General features: G+C 43.1%; 1 protein-coding gene across 1 annotated transcript in view; it reads left to right on the top strand.

The window, feature by feature from the left end:
* The first annotated feature begins 2,631 nt into the window (after positions 1-2,631).
* The window catches only part of RCAN2 (regulator of calcineurin 2), a 275,904-nt gene continuing 257,212 nt past the window's right edge, over positions 2,632-21,323 (top strand). The window contains exon 1 of the mRNA XM_069562685.1: positions 2,632-3,546. The gene's annotated coding sequence lies outside the window, so the exon portion shown is untranslated. The remainder of the gene's footprint in view (positions 3,547-21,323) is intronic.

The following is a 21,323-nucleotide window of genomic DNA, read 5'->3' as shown; positions in this document are numbered from 1 at the left end:
ATGTGAGTTTCCATGTTACTTTCTCCATACATCTCACCCGCTCTTTCCCTCTCCCCATGTCCTTAGAGAATAAGTTTATTTTCTATGTCTGTTTCTCCATTGCTGCCCTGTAAATAAATTCTTTGGTACCATTTTTCTAGATTCTGTATATATGTGTTAGAATACGATACTTGTTTTTCTCTTTCTGACTTACCTCACTCTGTATAATAGGCTCTAGGTTCATCCACCTCATTAGAATTGACTCAAATGTGTTCCTTTTTATGGCTGAGTAATATTCCATTGTGTATATGTACCACAGCTTCTTTATCTGTCAACGGACATCTAGGTTGCTTCTGTGTTCTAGCTATTGCCAATAGTGCTGCAGTGAACAGTGAGATACATGTGTCTTTTTCAATTTTTGTTTCCTCAGGGTATATGCCTAGGAATGGGATTGCTGAGTCATACGGTGGTTTTATTCCTAGTTTTTTAAGGAATCCCCATACCATCTTCCATAGTGGCTGCATCAGTTTACATTCCCACCAACAGTGCAAGCAAAATACATATTTGATATAGGATTGTCAATATAAATATAAAAGAACTCTTAAAACAAAAAGAAACTATAAGAAAACAAACAGGGAATGGGCAAAAAATCTGAACATCTTACCAAAGAAGATCTGTGGATGGCAAATAAGCAAATGAAAAAAGATATTCAATGTCATATATCATTAAGAAGCTAGGTTAAAGCAATAATGAGATACCACTACATGCCTTTTAGAAAGGCAAATTTCTAAAATGCTTACAAAATCAAAGGCTGGTAAGTGTGTGGAACAACAGGAAATCTCATTTATTGCTGGCTAAGATGCAAAGTGGTGTAGCCACTTGGAAGGCAGTTTCTGGCGGTTTCCTACAAAACATATTCGTACAGTATGATCCAGCGATCATGCTCCTCAATATTTACCCAAGTGAGTTGAAACTTATGTTCCCACAGAACACATGGAGGAAATGTAATTGCATACTGCTAAGCGAAAGAAGCCAATCTGAAAATTCTATACGGTATGCTGTATGATTCCTGCTATATGACATTCTGGAAAAGGCAAAACTACAGACAGTTAAAATGTCAGTGATCGCCAAGGGTTAGAGGGGAAGCAAGGATGAAGAAGAAGAGCACAGAGCATTTTTAGGGGAGTGAAGCTGTCATGTAAGAGACAGTAACGGTGAATGTGTCATTATATATTTGTTAAACTCAAAGAATGTACAACACCTAAAAGTGACCTCTAGTGTAAACTATGGGCTGGCTAATGATGTGTCGGTGTCCGTTCATTTTTGTAACAAATGTACCACTCTCACGGGGGATACTGATAATGAGAGAGGCTACGGGTGTGTGAAGGCAGGGGCTATATGAGAAATCTCTGTACCTTCCACTCAATTTTGCCATGAACCTTAAAAAAAAGTCTGTTTAAAAAATAAGAAATCTGTATTTAAGTAGTAAGACAATGACTGTGTTCATTTTTGTGGCTGCTAACATATATTGAGTGCTACTGTGTGCCAGGCATTGTGCTAAACACCTTACATGTATTACTTCACTGAATTCTCACATTAAATCTTGTGGTTTTCCACCTTTGCAAAATTTCTTCAATAAATATATTACTTCTATAACGAGAAAACTTTATTTGTAAACATATATGTACTTAATAGATCCTATTAAGGTGAAGGTCTTAAGATTGGTGAAGATCCTAGGATCTAGTTCCTGTGAAATTTAGTTCAAAGGATTGAGGATATTTTACTTGGAAATGGGAACTGAGAGTGAGTGATGATGGCTATCTTCACATATTCTGAAAACAGTCAGTTGGAAAACGAACTCTGTCTTCACAGAGTACTCTGTCTTCATAGCTTAAAAAAGTAAACTAGAACTGCTGAGCGAAAAATCCCACAAAAGCAATTTAGGGCTTAGTATAAGGATGCTTTTCCAGAAAATTCTATCCAAAAAAGTAATTCATCTAATCGGTGATTTTATATGGATTTATGCATCTAGTAAAAGTTTGGAGGAGTAGGAGCCTGAGGTCATTCTCAACTCTGAAATTCGGTCTTTATTTATATTTAATGCAGATTAATCAGAGAGAAGAGCCAAGGTCTACTTTTTTTATTGTTGTTGTTAAGAGCATGCAATTCTGTGTGAATCATGGAAAAAATAGTGTGGTGTCTGGGCAAGCAAAGAATAATTGTGAAACTTACAAACTGCTTCAATGCAATTTTAATATTGTTACCAGGAAAGAAGCAGCATTAATAGCACAGGGGGAAAAGGCCTATTTATGTAGCATTTAGAAAGATGACAGAATACAAGACTGATTTGCATCTTTATTCTTTCCCTCCTTCAGGTCGTCTGTCCGCACACCCCCGCCTCCTTCTCCCGCCGCCCTTCTTCCTTCAGTTTTTCCCATCTTCCTTATTATCATCTTTTACATTTTTGGCATTCTCTTGCCATGAGACTCAACTCTATCCTTATGGGTAGCACTGGTAAGCCACAGCTCTGAACTGCTTTATTTTGTAAAGCAGAGACTTCTACGGGGTTAAGTTTGTTGAGCAACAGATCTACCTAAGATTCTGTTTCACTGGGATACCAGCCTCCCACTCCTGAATCACAGGCTCTCACATAATAGGAGTCGTTGAAGCCCTCTGTTCCCAGGTCTGGTGGCTGGGAAACCTGACAAAGCCGCGGCCCGCGCAGGGCACCTTTAGCTCCGAGGGCGGGACCCGGCCGGGAAGCCAGCCTGAGGGCGCCGGCGCCCACCCAGCGCGGCGCTCCAGGACCTTCTAGGGGATTCTCGACTTTTCCTCAGTTAGCCGGAGTAGGGGGGTGCTCCATCAGCTCCAGTATTCCTCAGCACCGCTTCTCTGTTATTTCTTTACCCTTACCTTCAGCATCAGCCCCTTGCCCACTCCGACCCCCAAGAGGCCCCCAGCCCGGCCGTGACCCCGAGGAGCCTCTCCTCGCTGGGACTCCTGAGGACAGGGTCCTGCGCTGGGTCCCCAGAGAGTCTTCCTCCTTCGCCCCCCTCCCGGGCACCCAGGCGAAGGGCAGCGGGGGAGCCCGGGAAGGGGAGCGGGAAGAGGGGACCGGGAAGGGCGCGGGGCCAGGCGGGAGGAGAGGAGCAGAGGCCAGACAGGGGCTCTCGGTTTCCCGGGGTCTGATTGGAGGTTGGCCCGATGAGTCGGAGCTGGGGGCGCGCCCATCTCCGCTGGCTCCTGCGAGAGCCGCCCGCTCGGCCCCTCCCCGGAGCCGCTTTGTCCCGGGTGACGGCGGCGGAGGTTGCGGCGAGCAGAGGGCGGGAGGCAGAGAACCGCCGACCCGCGCAGCCGGAGCCGGAGCCGGAGCCGGAGCCCGGGAGGCGGGGCGCGCCGCGCACGGCCCCACGCCCAGGCCCGCGGGCACCGCGCCCGTCCCCGCGCGCGCTCGGCCCGGCCGCCAGGTGAGCAGCCGCGCCGCGCCCGCAGTCGCCGGCCCCGCCGACCGACCGCCCGCCCAGCCATCGCCTCCGCCTCCGCCGGCGCATCGCGGACGCCCAGCAGGTCGGTTATGTAACGGCGCCAGCCCGCTCGCCCAGGCACCCTGTCCTGTCCTGTCCTGCCCGGGGCTGCGCGCAGTACCAGGGCCGGGCCGGGGTAGGGGGACCGCGGGGTCGGGGGCCGGCCGAGCGCGATCGGGGTCGGGGGCTGGGCCGGGTGCGGTGGCCGTGGCGGTGGAGTGGGGGGTGGTCTGCGGATCCAGTGCTCGGCCCCGGTGGCGGCCGTGGGGACCGAGGTCCCTTGACCCCCTCTAGAGGGCGCGGGTCTCTAGGAGCCCCTTCCTCATTCTTCGTGGCCCAAGGGTTCGCCTTTCTAGTAGCAGCAGCAGGTGCATGAATTGGCGGAGCGAGAGTGACGCCTGTGGTCTCCGGGACCGAGATTTGGAGAAGGGATGAGGGGAGGTGGTCAGATCGAAGAGAGCGAACGGGAAATCGGAGCCTCTTTTCCCAGCACTTAAAGGAAAGAGCTGGGGAGGGGAAGGTGCTTTGAGGCGCAGCGGGCTGGGAATTGTCCTGCCTGGGATTAGCGGGCTTGGGTCATCTAAAAATAACTTCAAGTTTGAAAAGTGAAATAGAAGGGAGCGCAGTGTGCCGAGTTCCTCCTGCCTGTGGGATGCTTCGCTCTAGAAGTCACCGGAGGGAAAACAGGCAAACCCCAGCCGCCTGATCCCTCTCCTGCCTCCCGGTCTCACTGGTTTCCAGGGTGTCTCGGTTTGACTTTTAGTTAATGATTTATTCTCCAAGGCACTGCTGTCTTTTTCTCATCCCAAAGTGAATTACAGCAGAGTGCATGCTTTGAATCTTTCCTATTTCCTACATTAGGGTGGAAGTGTTCAGTGGACATTTAATGAGTCTGCTGCCAAAGCTCATTTTTTAAAAGTATCCTTTTAGTAAAAACAAGTTTCTGAGCTCCCTTTAACCTATGTCCCATAATTGGAGAGGACAGATGCTAGAGCATTCCAGTCCACCTTTCTCTCTTCCCTAAGTCAGAATCCCACCTGTCTTGCAAAGGGTGAGGCTTTAGGAAAGCTAGTATATTTTTTAATAACACATCTCAATTTTTAACACCTATTACATCAGCACAAAACACACAACAAATATATTGCAAGCACAGGGAAACGCTAACTGGCCCACTGCATTCCAGGAACACGATGAAGTAAGAAAAGCCTAGAAGCTATAAAGGATTAAGAAGCAGATAAGCACTGACTGTGGAGCAAGGCAGAGGAGTCAACGTTTGGCTGCTTTTCAGTCTCCCCATTGATTTTCTTTAGCCTTAGAGCTATTATCTTAAGTACAATCAGTGTGTTGCATTAGTCTAAAATGTGAGTTGCTCATTGTTTTCAAATCCACTGCAAACCAAATCAGCATTTATTGAGCACCTACTACTTGAGGCCGGTTCCTAGCGTTTTATGAGGGAACATGACCTCAACTAAAGTTAGAAGATTGCGAGAGCTTTCAGAATGCCTTGTTTGCAGCTGCTGCAGAACCAAAGGAAGTCTGGGAGGAGGTGGCTCTCTCTCCAGTGAGGAAGGGTTAACAAGCATAAGAGGGAACTTGAGAGTTCTGTCATTTGCAAGTACACATCACACTTTTAAAAAAATTACTTGCATAATTGTTGGCATTAGTCATATATATTCTAGAAATTAGCTTTATTGAGATCAACTTTGCTAGTTTGCTGAAGTCTCATTTTCCCATTCCTTTTATTTTTTGTGCCATCCACTCAGTTTATTCAGCAGTTAATTTAAGTATCTACTGTGTGCTGTGTAGTCCCTGTGTGTGTGCGTGTGTGTGTGTTTGTGTACCTGCGTTCATGCGTGCACACGCTCAGTCATATCCAACTCACCCCATGGACTGTAGCCTGCCAGGCTTCTCTGTCCATGGGATTTTCCAGGTAAGAATACTGGAGTGAGTTGCCATTTCCTGCTCCAGGGAATCTTCTCCCTCCTGCCCCCACCCCCCAACCCCACAGGGATTGAACTCCTGTCTCCTGTGTCTCCTTCATCGGCAGGCAGATTCTTCACCACTGTGCTACCTGGGAAGCCCATGTGCGAGTGGCTAAAAGAATGAGGCTTTTCTTTCAGAAATCAGTCTAGCAGAAAGGATAAGAAAATAAGTGATCATCATGGTGAGGGTTTAGTGGAGATAGGAACAAGCTCAGTGAGAGTCCAGGAAAGAAAGGATGCAGGGAGTCTGGAAGAGCTTGCAGAGAAGTTCATGTTCGGAACGGATCTCAGTAGAGAAGGAGCTAGGTGTTCCACGTTGAGGGAAAGGTCACATTCAAAGAACTGGTAGGTGTTCTGCAGTGAAGAGGTGGCAGAAGTGTTTGGGAGGAGGTGTTTTGGTGAGCCTGGGCTATGAATATACCTTGCAGAGGAGGAGAAGCCATGCAGCTTTTATGGGAGAAATGATTTGATCTAATTTGTCTTGCAAAAGTGACTTCGGAGGTGGCAAGTAGGTGGGCTTGCAAAGAAGTATGAGCTCAGATTTCAGACCATTGGAGAAGTCCAGACAAAATAAAATAAGTAAAATTAATTGTGCCCGAACCAGGTAGAATGGGGACAGAGAAGAGAGAACTACAAAAAGCCATTTCAGAGGGAGAGAATCACTGGCTTTAGGGTCACTAAGTGGCTGGTGATGGGGAAGGAGAGGCTTAGATGTTTAGATGGATGGTCAGACTTTTCATTGAGATGGAAAGTCAAGGAGAAAGATTAGGTTTGAGAAAGATGTGAAGTTTTAACTGAAACTTTTCCTCTAAGATTAGGAACAAGACAAGGATGCCCACTCTTGCCACTTTTCTTTAGTACAGTACTGGAAGTTCCAGTCAGAGCATTTAGGCAAGGGAAAAAAGGCATTCAAATCAGAAAAGAACTAAAACTGTTTCTGCTTGCAAATTACATGACATTACATGTTGAAAACCCTAAATATTCTACTAAAAAAAACTATTAGAACTAATAAGCAGATTCAGTAAAGTTGCAGGATATAAAATCAGTGCACAGATATCAGTTGCATTTCTATATACTAAAGTAATGAACAATCAGAACAAGAAATTAAGAAAACAATCCCATCTTATAATTGCATCCAAAAAATAAAATGCCTGGGCATAAATTTAATCAAGGAGGTGAGAGACATGTTCCCTGAAAAATATAAGACAATAATGAAAGAAGCTGAGGAAGACACAAATAAGTGTTGATGAGGATGTGGAGAAAAGGGAGCCCTGGGTCACTGTTGGTGGGAATGTAAATTGGTGTAGCCATTATGGAAAACAGTCCTCAAAAAATTAAAAATAGAACTACCAAATTATCCAGCAATCCCATTTTGGGTTATTCATGCAAAGAAAATGAAAATAGTAACTTGTAAAGATAGCTGCACTTTCATGTTCTTGACAGCATTATTTATATGAACCAAGATATGGAAACAACTGAAATACCTGTTAACGGATGAGTGGATGAGGAAAATGTGGTATATATATATATATATATATATATATATATATATATATATAAATATATATATAAATGACTTAGTATATATTGAAATGACTTAGTGTGTGTGTATATATATATGTATATACACATATATACATATATATACACACAGTGGAATATTACTCAGGCATAAAAAAGATACTCTGCCATTTGCAACAACATGGGTTCACCTTGAGGGCATTGTTAATGCTTGAGGGCCAAGTGAACAAGTCAGAGAAAGTTAAGTACTGTATGATCTCATATGTAGAGTCTGGTAAAAACCAAACTCATGAAAAATACAGAGAATAGATCATTGGTTGCCAGAGGTAGAGGAGAGAGGATGGGCAGAATGGGTGAAGGTGGTCAAAAGGTACAAACTTCTGGTTATAAGATCCATATGTTCTGGGAGTGTAATGTACAGCATGGTGACTACAGTTAACAATACTGTATTGTATGTTTGAAAGTTGCTAAGAAAGTAGAAAATTCTCCAAGCCAGGCTTCAGCAGTATGTGAACAGTGAACTTCCAAATGTTCAAGCTGGTTTTAGAAAAAGCAGAGGAACCAGAGATCAAATTGCCAACATCCACTAGATAGTGGAAAAAGCAAGAGAGTTCCACAAAAACATCTATTTCTGCTTTATTGACTATGCCAAAGCCTTTAACTGTGTGGATCACAATAAACTGTGGAAAATTCTGAGAGAGATGGGAATACCAGACCACCTGACCTGCCTCTTGAGAAACCTATTGCAGCATGGTGATTGCAGCCATGGAATTAAAAGACGTTACTCCTTGGAAGGAAAGTTATGACCAACCTGGACAGCATATTAAAAAGCAGAGACATTACTTTGCCAACAAAGGTCCATCTAGTCAAGGCTATGGTTTTTCCAGTAGTCACGTATAGATGTGAGAGTTGGACTGTGAAGAAAGCTGAGTGCTGAATAATTGATGCTTTTGAACTGTGGTGCTGGAGAAGACTCTTGAGAGTCCGCTGGACTGCAAGGAGATCCAACCAGTCCATTCTAAAGGAGATTGGTCCTGGGTGTGTTCTATGGAAGGACTGATACTAAAGCTGAAACTCCAATACTTTGGCCACCTCATGCGAAGAGTTGACTCATTGGAAAAGACTCTGATGTTGGGAGGGATTGGGGGCAGGAGGAAAAGGGGATGACAGAGGATGAGATGGTTGGATGGCATCACCGACTCGATGGACGTGAATTTAAGTAAACTCCGAGAGTTGGTGATGGACAGGGAGGCCTGGCATGCTGCAATTCATGGGGTCGCAAAGAGTTGGACACGACTGAGCAACTGAACTGAACTGAACAAAGTAGATCTTAAAAGTTCACATTATAAGGAAAAAAAATTATTCTGCTTTATTGACTATGCCAAAGCCTTTGACTGTGTGGATCACAATAAACTGTGGAAAATTCTGAGAGAGATGGGAATACCAGACCACCTGACCTGTCTCTTGAGAAACCTATATGCAGGTCAGGAAGCAACAGTTAGAACTGGACATGGAACAACAGACTGGTTCCAAATAGGAAAAGGAGTACGTCAAGGCTGTATATTGTCACCCTGCTTTTTTAACTTACATACAGAGTACATCATGAGAAATGCTGGGCTGGAAGAAGCACAAGCTGGAACCAAGATTTCCAGGAGAAATATCAATAACCTCAGATATGCAGATGACACCACCCTTATGGCAGAAAGTAAAGAGGAGCTAAAAAGCCTCTTGATGAACGTGAAAGAGGAGAGCGAAAAAGTTGGCTTAAAGCTCAACATTCAGAAAACGAAGATCATGGTCTCCAGTCCCATCACTTCATGGCAAATAGATGGGGAATCAGTAGAAACAGTGTCAGACTTTATTTTCTTGGGCTCCAAAATCACTGCAGATGGTGACTGCAGCCATGAAATTAAAAGACACTTACTCCTTGGAAGAAAAGTTATGACCAACCTAGATAGCTTATTCAAAAGCAGGGACATTACTTTGCCGACTAAGGTCCGTCTAGACCGTGTATGGATGTGAGAGTTGGGCTGTGAAGAAGGCCGAGCACCGAAGAATTGATGATTTTGAACTGTGGTGTTGGAGAAGACTCTGGAGAGTCCCTTGGACTGCAAGGAGATCCAACCAGTCCATTCTGAAGGAGATCAACCCTGGGATTTCTTTGGAAGGAATGATGCTAAAGCTGAAGCTCCAGTACTTTGGCCACCTCATGCGAAGAGTTGACTCATTGGAAAAGACCCTGATGCTGGGAGGGATTGAGGGCAGGAGGAGAAGGGGACGACCGAGCTGGATTGGGGGCTGGATGGCATCACGGACTCGATGGACGTGAGTCTGAGTGAACTCCGGGAGATGGTGATGGACTGGGAGGCCTGGCGTGCTGCGATTCATGGGGTCGCAAAGAGTCGGACATGACTGAGCGACTGAACTGAACTGAACTGAAGGTGATGTATGTCAACTAAACTTATTGTGGTGATTATTTCACAATATATACATATATAAAATCATTTGGTATATACCTAAAACTAATACAATGGTTTATGTTAATTATATCTCAATAAAACTGGTAGAAGAAAGGAAGTACAGTTGATCCTTGAACAATGCAAATTCGAAGTGTAGTTAGAGATCACAAAATGTGGAATCAAAAGATCTGGGGTTGGAGTCCCAACTCTGTCCAAACCATTACAGCCTCCTGCCCTTGGGCGAGTCATTTATCAGTTCCTTTGTTTTTGAAGCAGATATAGCAGTACTTGGATTTTCCACTTGGAGGTGGGTGAGTGGGGCCGCCTAAACCCCTGCGTTGTGTGGAGGTCAACTGTAAATGAGAAAGAGTGATTTTGAGAAGGGTGGGGAATTTTAACTCTGAATATACAAATAAAAATACTCTTGCAGGCAGTTTTATTTTCAGAGTTAGTTTCTTCATTCCTGGTGCTAACTTCCACTCATCCAGCTTACCTTCATTCCTAAGACTGGCTGTGTTGTGGTATGCTAAATCGCTTCAGTTGTGTCCGACTCTGTGCTACCCCATAGACGGCAGCCCACCAGGCTCCTCTGTCCCTGGGATTCTCCAGACAAGAACACTGAAGTGGGTTGCCATTTCCTTCCCCAGTGCATGAAAGTGAAAAGTGAAAGTGAGGTCGTTCAGTCGTGGCCAACTCTTTGGGACCCCATGGACTGTAGCCCACCAGGCTCCTCTGTCCATGGGATTTTCCAGGCAAGAGTTCTGGAGTGGGTTGCCATTTCCTTCTCCAAGACTGGCTAGTGCTGCCTTTGGAGAAGAGGAAGATGAATTTGATAGCAGGAAGTTGTTGCCACCTTCTTACCCCAGAATGAAAGTATTAGCTGTCGATTCTCTGAAATTCCCAGGTGGTGCTAGCGGTAAAGAACCTGCCTGTCAATGCAGGAGACATAAGAGATGTGGATTGGATCCCTGGGTTGGGAAGACCCTGGAGGAGGGCATGGCAGCTCACTCCAGTATTCTTGCTTGGTGGCTACAGTCCATGGGATCACAGAGTCAGACATGATTGAAATGACTTAGCATGCACTCATCTGAAATTATCTGCAGTACTGATAAGAGTAATAATTTTAATGATAGTAATAATATCTAACATTTATTCAGAGCTTACAAATGCCAAGCGCAAAGAAGGTGGAGCTCAACATGGATTATCATGTTTGATCCTCATGGTAACCTTATGAGGCAGACACTATTGTGATTCTCATATGATGGATAAGGAACCCAAGGCAGAGAGAGGGTACCTTATCAAGGTTACACAGTTAGTGAGAAGGGCACCCAGAGTTTAAGCTTAGGCAGTCTGACTAGCCAGTATGAATTAATAATGTTGAACTCATTCCTCTTTAGCCTACAATGTATGTTTTTACCCCATGTTTGAATGTTTGTGACTGATGCCACAAAGAGAACAGGACTGAGTGAGAAGTTTTGGCTCTCATCTGGGCCTGGCACCTAATTTGTGGGGTGACCTCTGCAAAGCTCCATCCCCTCTCAAGCTTTAGTTTGTTAAATCTGTGTAGTCATGCGGGAAGAGGTTGACCAGATGACCTCTAAAGAGTCTCAACATTCTGAAGTCCTGCCATCTTGTCTCAGATTTATAGTATTAGAGTTGTAGATTTGGGTTAAGATCATGCTCGCCTGGTCCCTTTCAGAATAGAAACAGGACCTATTCCTGTTTTAAGAGGATGAACTCTAAGTGACGGCCTGTTCATAACAGCTCGATGGGAACTATAGTGTCCATAATGCCAGAGCTGATGGGGGCGTCTGAGGTTGGGAGAACCCAGTTCAGGCAGGAGAAACCCAGGCCGGCATGAAGTGGAGGAATCTCCATAGTCACTGGCCAGTTTATTTGAGACGTGTCACTTAAATTCTGTGAGATTCCATTTCCTTATCTCTGAATAATGGGGGCAATGAATACATGTGTTGTAAGGGTGTTTGCTGTAAGGAGTGAAACAGACTACGTGGAGCAGACAGTGCACACGAGTCTGTCCAACTGAAGATGCTCGGTGAGTTGTGGGGCAGGGGGGTGGTGGCGTGTTCCTTACACCTCACTTCCAGGATCACAAACGTGCAGAAAAGGGAGGTAGAGTGTTTCCAAAGGTAAGCTCCTCTTACTTTGCAGTTTAACTGGAGGAGGAAATGGCAGCCCATTCCAGTATTCTTGCCTGAAAAATCCCAGGACAGAGGAGCCTGGTGGGCTACAGTCCAAGGGGTCGCAAAGAGTTGGACACAACTGAACATGTACTTCACAGTTTTGCTAAGGGCCACCTCTTAGTGATCATCATTTATTTCTCTGTCTCTTAGAAACTAATAATATATATATGGAAACGCACAGAGCATTAAATACCTTTCAAAACATGGATCTCAAGTTCACTGATACATTACTCTCTTAGATATGAAATATCAACATTCCACAACACAAAGTTTTAAACTCTTCTTTTGTCAGATAAATAGGCCAAAATTGCTGTGAAGAAGTAGTATTGCTTAAGGTTAGTGACCCTGGATTCCACGGTTCTGGCACCACATGTACAGAAGGCAGAGTGACTTCCTACTCAGTGTATGTCTGCACATGCGGTGCTTCTGAGAAGCTATTATGTTACAAACGGCCAGGTGTCATGTTGTGGCTAAAATTAATTAAGCGAGTTGAGGATTCTTTTCAAAAGGGAGAAGCAGCCTTAGACTCAACTGAAGCTGTTCTGAAGTCCCTTAAAGCATATATGTGTGTTTATGAATGGTACTTTCTAGAAGTTAAAGACAAGTTTCCAAAGATAGCTCAAACTTCTGGCAGTTCAGGATGCCCATGGAAAGTGTTTTCTATAGTCAGGATGGGAAGGGACTTAATTTTCACGTCTGATTTCCCCATCTCCAATCACTTTGAAGCAGGGATGAAACAAGGGGATTCCTGAGCTTTGGAATGTACACAGAAGATGCTAGAATGGTAGCTGTTGAACAAAAGACTTCTGTAGTTTGAGAGCTGTATCCTAGTTTCTATTACTGTTGCCTTAGTTCTTTGTGGGAGTCACTGCTTTATTCTCTCACGTGATTGAGATATGCCTGATACTAAATATTGTAAGTTCTGTGAGGGTGTGGACCATGCTTTAATACTCCTCTTAGGGTGTTAGGAATAGAGTATAAAAAGCGTGGACTTGGCATGAAACAGCCTGACTTCCCAGCCTAGCGCTGTCACTTCCCAGCTATGTAACCTTGAGCTTCCCATTGACCTAACAGTCACAGGAGTTGGCATTTGCTGAATGCTGCCCCTGTTCCAAACACGATTCTAAGCAGGCTGCATACGTTATCTCATTTAATCCTTACAACGACTCCCCCACATGGGTATTATCATCACTATTTACAGAGGAGCACGCTTGGAGGATCAGGGGCCATAAGCCACTCAGTGCTTGGACTCTTGAGTTGCAATTTTCTTATTGGTACAATTAGGAAAATAATCCTTGATCTCCCAGGCTCACAGCGTTGTGAGGGTGAAATGCTATGAGGCTTTGAAGGTGCACTGAGACAGAGTTCTCTGCACCATTGTTAAGGGTGATTGTCACAGTAGGGACCTCCTAAGAGCTCAGATACAATTGGGCCTGATATATTAATAGCACCAGGTCTGTGAGAGGAAGGAAGTTCACTCTCTATAAAATGCTTTTATAGAATGCATTTTGCTTATTTTTCGATTGTATTTATTTTTTAAATTGAAATATAGTTGATTTATAATGTGTTAGTTTCAGATGTACTTCAATGTGATTCAGTTATATATTTGTGTATATATATATTTTTCAGATTGTTTTTCCCTATAGGTTATAACAAAATAGTTTTCTCTTTCTATAAATGGCTTTATTGAGCTATAATTCATATACCATACATTCACTCATTTAACATGTACAAGTCAATGTTGTTAGTATATTTACAAGTTATACAGTTACCACTGTAATCTAATTTTAGAGCATTTTCACCCTCTCAAGAAGAAACCCTGTACCCATTAGAGTGATTCCTCATCTCTTTTCATCCCAAGACAAGCACTAATTCATTTTCTGTAACTCCATATTTTCCCATTCTGAACATTTCATATAAATTCCATTTCATATATATTCTAGAATCATACAGTATATGGTCTTTTGTGACAGGGCTGTCTTTTTTTTTTTTTTTTTACTTTTTATTTTATATTGGAGTAGAGCTGGTTAACAATGTTGTGATAGTTTCAGGTGGACAGCAAAGGGACTCAGCCATGAATATATTAATACATGTATCCTTTTTCCTCCAAACTCCCCTCCCAGCCAGGTTGCCACAAAAACATTGAGCAGAGTCCCCTGTGCTATACAGTAGGTCCTTGTTTATCTATTTGATATATAATAATATGTATGTATTATTCCCAAACTCCTAATTACTCCGCCCTTCCCCCTGTGGTAACCATAAGTTTGTTTTCTGTGTCTGTGAATCTATTCTGTTTTATACATAAGTTCATTTGTATCCCTTTTTTAGATTCCACATGTAAGTGACATCATATGATATTTTTCTTAGAATGTGTTAAGAAAACTGCACTTCCTTCCCCCAGGATTTGGTAGTTTTATTATGATGCCGTATCTTTCAAGGGTAACTGGCTTGTTGTCAGTACCAAGACTCAACCAGGCTGGACCAGGAGAAGGCTGATCAGGCCATGGAACTGAGTCCTGCTGGTGAAGGGGGCGTGGACAGCATGGTTCAAGAGAGAGGAGGCTGCCAGAGGGGTGTTTCTATATAAACAAGGAAGGCTGAAAGTCAAAGACAAGGTCGAGGGAGGCATAGGCATGCTGTAGAGGGCAGAAAGTCATCACCGGGTTTACATAAAGTTTACGTCAAGTGTGAGTGACAAGTGGTGCTTGGCGTCTGCTCTAAAAAGCTAGAGATATTTCCCAGTGTCTGCTGGAGTCTGTCCACTCAGAGGAAAACCAGGGACCCTCTGCCTTGAGTGTTCAAAGTAATTCCTTTTTCTCAGACGTGTGTGTGTGTGTGTATGCTCAGTCATGTGTGACTCTTTGCAGCCCCATGGACTGAAGCCTTCCAGGCTTCTCTGCCCATGGAATTTCCCAGGCAAGAATATTGGAGTGGGATGTAATTTCCTGGCTCCAGGGGATCTTCCCGACCCAGAGATCAGACCCACATCTCCTGCATCTCCTGCATCTGCAGGCAGATTCTTTACCACTGCGCCAACTGGGAAGCCCCTCAGACATATGTGCTTTCTATAAAATTCTCGGAAGACTTAGAATGGTATCAGTTCAGTTCAGTCGCTCAGTCGTGACTCTTTGTGACCTCCCTGTCCATCACCAACTGCCAGAGTCTACCCAAACCCATGTCCATCGAGTCGGTGATGCCATCCAACCATCTCATCCTCTGTCATCCCCTTCTCCTCCTGCCCTCAATCTTTCCCAGCATCAGAGTCTTTTCCAGTGAGTCAGCTCTTCGCATCAGGTGGCCAAAGTACTGGAGTTTCAGCTTCAACATCATTCCTTCCAATCAACACCCGGGACTGATCTCCTTTAGGATGGAATAGTTGGATCTCCTTGCAGTCCAAGGGACTCTCAAGAGTCTTCTCTAACACCACAGTTCAGAAGCATCAGTTCTTCAGCACTCAACTTTCTTTATAGTTCAGCTCTCACATCCATACATGACTGCTGGAAAAACCATAGCCTTGACTAGAGAGACCTTTGTGGACAAAGTAATGTCTCTACTTTTTAATATGCTATCTACGTTGGTCATAACTTTCCTTCCAAGAAGTAAACGTCTTTTAATTTTCATGGCTGCAGTCACTACCTGCAGTGATTTTGGAGCCCCCCAAAATAAAGTCCGCTACTGTTTCCACTGTTTGCCCAACTGTTTGCCATGAAGTGATGGGACCGGATGCCATGATCTTCGAAGCCAACTTTTTCACTCTCCACTTTCACTTTCATCAAGAGGCTCTTTACTTCTTCTTTGCTTTCTACCATAAGGGTGGTGCCATCTGCATATCTGAGGTTATTGATATTTCTCCTGGCAGTCTTGGTTCCAGCTTGTGCTTCTTCCAGCCCAGCATTTCTCATGATGTACTCTGTATGTAAGTTAAAAAAGCAGGGTGACAATATACAGCCTTGACGTACTCCTTTTCCTATTTGGAACCAGTCTGTTGTTCCATGTCCAGTTCTAACTGTTGCTTCCTGACCTGCATATAGGTTTCTCAAGAGACAGGTCAGGTGGTCTGGTATTCCCATCTCTTTCAGAATTTTCCACAGTGTATTGTGATCCACACAGTCAAAGGCTTTGGCATAGTCAATGAAGCAGAAATAGATGTTTTTCTGGAACTCTGTTGCTTTTTCGATGATCCAGTGGATGTTGGCAATTTGATCTCTGTTTCCTCTGCCTTTTCTAAAACCAGCTTGAACGTCTGGAAGTTCACGGTTCACGTGTTGTTGAAGCCTGGCTTGGAGAATTTTGAGCATTACTTTACTAGCGTGTGAGATGAGTGCAGTTGTGCAGTAGTTTGAGCATTCTTTGGCATTGCCTTTCTTTGGGATTGGCATGAAAACTGACCTTTTCCAGTCCCATGGCCACTGCTGAGTTTTCCAAATTTGCTGGCATATTGAGTGCAGCACTTTCACAGCATAATCTTTCAGGATTTGAAATAGCTCAACTGGAATTCCATCACCTCCACTAGCTTTATTCGTAGTGATGCTTCCTAAGGCCCACTTGACTTCACATTCCAGGATGTCTGGCACTAGGTGAGTGTGAGTGATCACACCATCATGATTATCTGGGTCGTGAAGATCTTTTTTTGTACAGTTCCTCTGTGTATTCTTGCCACCTCTTCTTAATATCTTCTGCTTCTATTAGGTCCATACCATTTCTGTCCTTTATTGAGCCCATCTTTGGATGAAACATTCCCTTGGTATCTCTAATTTTCTTGGAGAGATCTCTTGTCTTCCCCATTCTGCTGTTTTCCTCTATTTCTTTGCATTGATCACTGAGGAAGGCTTTCTTATCTCTCCTTGCTCTTCTTTGGAACTTTGTATTCAAATGGTATAACAAGAGAAAATTAAAATCACATGTATTACCATGAGCAAATGAATTTCTTTTCAGTCTTTGTGATAGACATGTTTTTGTGAAGTTGAGTTCATACAGTAGATAGAGTTTTGCATCCTGTGCGTTTCATCACACGTTTTAAATAACTTTTCACGTCAACAGTGAGCACCATTTTCAGTAGCTGCACAACAATCCCATGGGTGATGTCACCAAATCTATTTACTTTCTTCCCTGTAACATTTAGGCGGTTCCCAGTTATCCACAATGTCATAAATAATACTTCGGTGAACATTTCTGATTGTCATTTATTTCTGTATTTTGGATCATTTGCTCAAGCTAGAGGGTTAGAAGTAGAATTATTGCCTCAAATAGATGGACCTTCTTAAAGCTTTCTCTGTATTTTGATGTTGCTTTTCATTGCTTTTCCAGGAGGTTGTACAGGTATCTGTCCCATAAGCAATGCATGAGAATTCAGTTCTCACCTCTGCCCTGCTTGTCAGCACTCTTTCTGTTGAAGATAAGGGATGGCTGGTATTTGTGCTCTCCAGAGATGACCCCTACTGCTTAACCAGGGCTTCAAAGAGGTTGGACTTTCTTTGTGGGAGTTGAGGATGGTGAGTCAACATCTGGTAGATTCCACATGCTTGAGTGTTTGTAGGTGTGTTGACTTGAATGGATTTCTTTCTTTCCTGGTGGTCCTGTTATCAAGGGCCTGGCATATGGATATGTATGTGTGTGTGTGTGTCTTGTTGGACCACTAACGTTGACTTAAACTAAGTATAATGAAGCAACCTCTGCTTAAGTGGGAACTAGTTCAGTCTGCCTTTCAAATCCTGAAAAATTAACAGTTAATCAGTTCAGTTCAGTTACTCAGTTATGTTCGACTCTTTGTGACCCCATGAACTGTGGCACGCCAAGCCTCCCTGTCCATCACCAACTCCTGGAGTTTACTCAAACTCATGTCCATTGAGTCGGTGATGCCATCCAACCGTCTCATCATCTGTCATCCCCTTCTTCTCCTGCCCTCAATCTTTCCCAGCATCAGGGTCTTTTCAAATGAGTCAGCTCTTCCATCAGGTGGCCAAAGTATTGGAGTTTGAGCTTTAGCATCAGTCCTTCCAATGAATATTCAGGGCTGATTTCCTTCACGATGGACTGGCTGAATCTCCTTGCTGTCTAAGGGACTCTCAAGAGTCTTCTCCAACACCACAGTTCAAAAGCATCAATTCTTCGGCATTCAGCTTTCTTTATAGTCCAACTCTCACATCCATACATGACTACTGGAAAAACCATACAAGTCTAGCCTTGATAGATGGACCTTTGTTGGTAAAATAATGTCTCTGATTTTTAATATGCTGTCTAGGTTGGTCATAACTTTTCTGCCAGGGAGCAAATGTCTTTTAATTTCATGGCTGTAGTCACCATCTGCAGTGATTTTGGAGCCCCCCAAAATAAAGTCCGTCACTGTTTCCACTGTTTCCCCATCTATTTCCCATGAAGTGATGGGACCAGATGCCATGATCTTCGTTTTCTGAATGTTGAGCTTTAAGCCCACTTTTTCACTCTCCACTTTTACTTTCATCAAGAGGCTTTTTAGTTCCTCTTCACTTTCTGCCATAAGGGTGGTGTCATCTGCATATCTGAGGTTATTTATATTTCTCCTGGCAATCTTGATTCCAGCCTGTGCTTCATCCAGTCCAGCATTTCTCATGATGTACTCTTCATATAAGTTAAATAAGCAGGGTGACAATATACAGCCTTGACGTACTCCTTTCCCGATTTGGAACCAGTTTGCTGTTCCATGTCCAGTTCTAACTGTTGCTTCTTGACCTGCATACAGATTTCTCAGGAGGCAGGCCAGGTGGTGTGGTGTTCCCACCTCTTTCAGAATTGTTCACGGTTTGTTGTGATCTACAGTAAGTAGACATGCTTATTTGCATTAGTTCTATTGTTGCTTTCATTCATTTTTACTGGTTCCCTTCTACTGTTGTCAGGGCCTTTGGGGCAAGCTCCAGACAGGTGTTTTTTTTTCTTTTTCCACTTCCATGTAATGAGATACTAGGCAGAGTAAATCATTTTGAAGAAATAACAAGAGTAATCAGTTGTAATCTCTTAAAAATTTACTTAAATGGTCATTATGCTAGGATTTTAATTTTATGACTAATCAAATTAAAGTTGCTCTTTGTGATTCCATGGACTGTAGCCCACCAGGCTCCTCCATCCATGGGATTCTCCAGCAAGAATACTGGAGTGGGTTGCCATTTCCTTCTCCAGGGGATCTTCCTGACCTAGGGATCGAACCCCGGTCTCCCACACTGCAAGCAGACACTTTACCAAACCCTCTGCATTCATTTTAAGGCTTCCATCAGCTCTGCTGATTATGTTGACTAATTTATTGAGCTAAACAGTCACTTTGAAATATTTTTCCCTATAACATTATCTGAAAGACAGGCTAAATTAATATAATTTATTTTTTATTTTGACTTCTGTAGCTATTCAAGATAAAAGCCAAGAAATGGGTTCTGGCCAGGACAAAACAAAGTCTGATTTATACTCCTGTTTTGAGGTTTAATCCTTTGTGCTGAAAGAAAGTATTTGATTACAGGTACCGTTCTATGAATTTTGAAATGGAGAATGGTAAATACAGATACATTAATAGTAGTTCAAACAAAATTTTATTTGTTCAAGAACAAAGTCTCAGCCTTGACAAGACAAGTGAAAGCAAAGTGTAATTCATGAATATGTTAATTTTTTCCTGCTGTGGGCATTAATGATATTCATTTTATCTTTTCTGATGTACAATCAACTATTTATAAAAAGGTTAAATTTTGGTCAGGGAGGATATTAAGCAACTGACATACCATAAATGTGTTTATTTGGGATTCTTTATTTTTTATTTTTCTGTTTCTTAGTGATCTCTATTCCACACATAGCTGTTGTTTAGCATTAAACTTCAAAATTTGACAAGGTGACATTTAGGTGAAGCTCTGGATTGAAATATTTGCTTGGTCAGATTTTCAAGGCATACCTTCTGACCTTGTGTCCAAATATCACAGCTCACCTGGGGGTTCTTTCCCCCCCGCTTTTTTTTTCTTTTTCTGAAGTATAGTTGATTTGCAATATTGACTTGTTTTAGGTATACAGCAAAGTGATTCAGTTATACATATATATGTATATAAACATTCTTTTTCAGGTTCTTTTTCATTACGGTTTATTACAAGATACTGAGTATAGTTTCCTGGGATATCCAGTAGGTCTCTGTTATTTTATCTATTTTAATTATAGTAGTGTGTATCCTCAGGGATTCTTGGCTTATAACCTGGACCTTGGTTTGGTTCTGCCTCCTAAGATATCATGCTTGGGGAGAAGGGATCTCCTTCTCATTCTGGTTCACAAACAACCACACTGAGATGTCCAGTATCATTCTGGAAGGTCAGGAAAGTTTACCCAGTCCCTGAAGATGATTTGGAAACGTTGTGCTGGGTGGAGGTGAGATAAATGATAAACCTGAACAGCCCCCCTCTACTCCCCTAGAACTAAGTTGCTTGACTCCAGCCTGCAACTACTTCTTCGAGGCTTTCCATGAAGCTAGAAACTGAGGCCATGAAGACACTGAGGATGGCTCTAGGTTATGTGCTAGTGAAATCATCAATAGCTTACAAGGGACAGGAGACAGGCAACGGTGGCGCTTTGGGAGAACCCAGCTGCACGGTTTTGCCTGTGGGGCTCTGCTGCTTCCAGGTCATTTTTATTAACCTAAATACCTCCCTGGAGGCCACAGATAAGCACTGAAGAAATGACCCTGTAATGTTCATAAAATGACCTTCACGGTCTCCACCTGTGGGAATCTCCACATGGCGTGCTTCCTCATGAGGAACTTTCCAGCTTCTTTAAAACTGTTTTTAAAATCTAATGTTTAACTAAAGCTTTGTCTTGGATGAGAAGGACCAAACAGATACCATGTTTTCAGTACTTCTCACCTTTAATTTAACCCCTTCGTCCCAGATCAACCATTACGAGATCCTTATGACCACACCTGGCTATTGTCTTACAATTCAAGCCAATGTGTGATACTCTGAGAAGGTTATTTTATCTGAATGAAATCAGAAGTACCTTAGGGGTATCCAATCCTAGGGCTTTATATGGTTGTATAAATTTCAAGGGCATATAAGAAAGAAGGTCCAAGAATAATAAAGATTAGAGATGTTTATCTAATTGACATTTGGGGCTATTTTCAGTGTCTCTGAGGGCTTGACATGGTGGATTTCCCAACTGATCATGGCAGCAACCTTCCTGCTTTGCCCCCACTCCCTGACCCTGTCCACCAGGAGCTCTCTTTCCATTACTCTACTTCCAGAGGAGTGAGTCCAAATCTTGGCAGAGTCTTCACTCTGACTCAGTTCAGGAACTTTTCCATTTAGAATCTGTCCCTAAATTCTTTTCAGACACCTTCACTGCATTGACCCCAAGGCGTTGAAAAGCTAAAATAATACTTCTTCCTTCCAAAAGAATGGAAAATCAGATAAACGTAGAGTTATTCTCCCCCCTACCAAAAAAGAGGAGCTATGTTCAGACAGGAGAACATAAACACTTAGCTAAAGGATAATATTTTTAATATTAAAAAAGAGAAACTAGTAGTCCTTTGAGGTCATCCAGGTATAAGAACATCTAGTAGACATGGTTCATTATCTGGTCTGGTGGGAGATCACCTCTAAGATTATGGATTTCTTGGCCAGATGATTTTTGTTCAGTTTTAATTATTCATTTTTTGATAAACCT

This window comes from Ovis canadensis, chromosome 20, assembly GCF_042477335.2.
Source record: "Ovis canadensis isolate MfBH-ARS-UI-01 breed Bighorn chromosome 20, ARS-UI_OviCan_v2, whole genome shotgun sequence".
NCBI lineage: Eukaryota > Metazoa > Chordata > Mammalia > Artiodactyla > Bovidae > Ovis > Ovis canadensis.
Note: the sequence above shows the minus strand (reverse complement) of the source record. Positions and strands in the feature narration are given on the sequence as shown.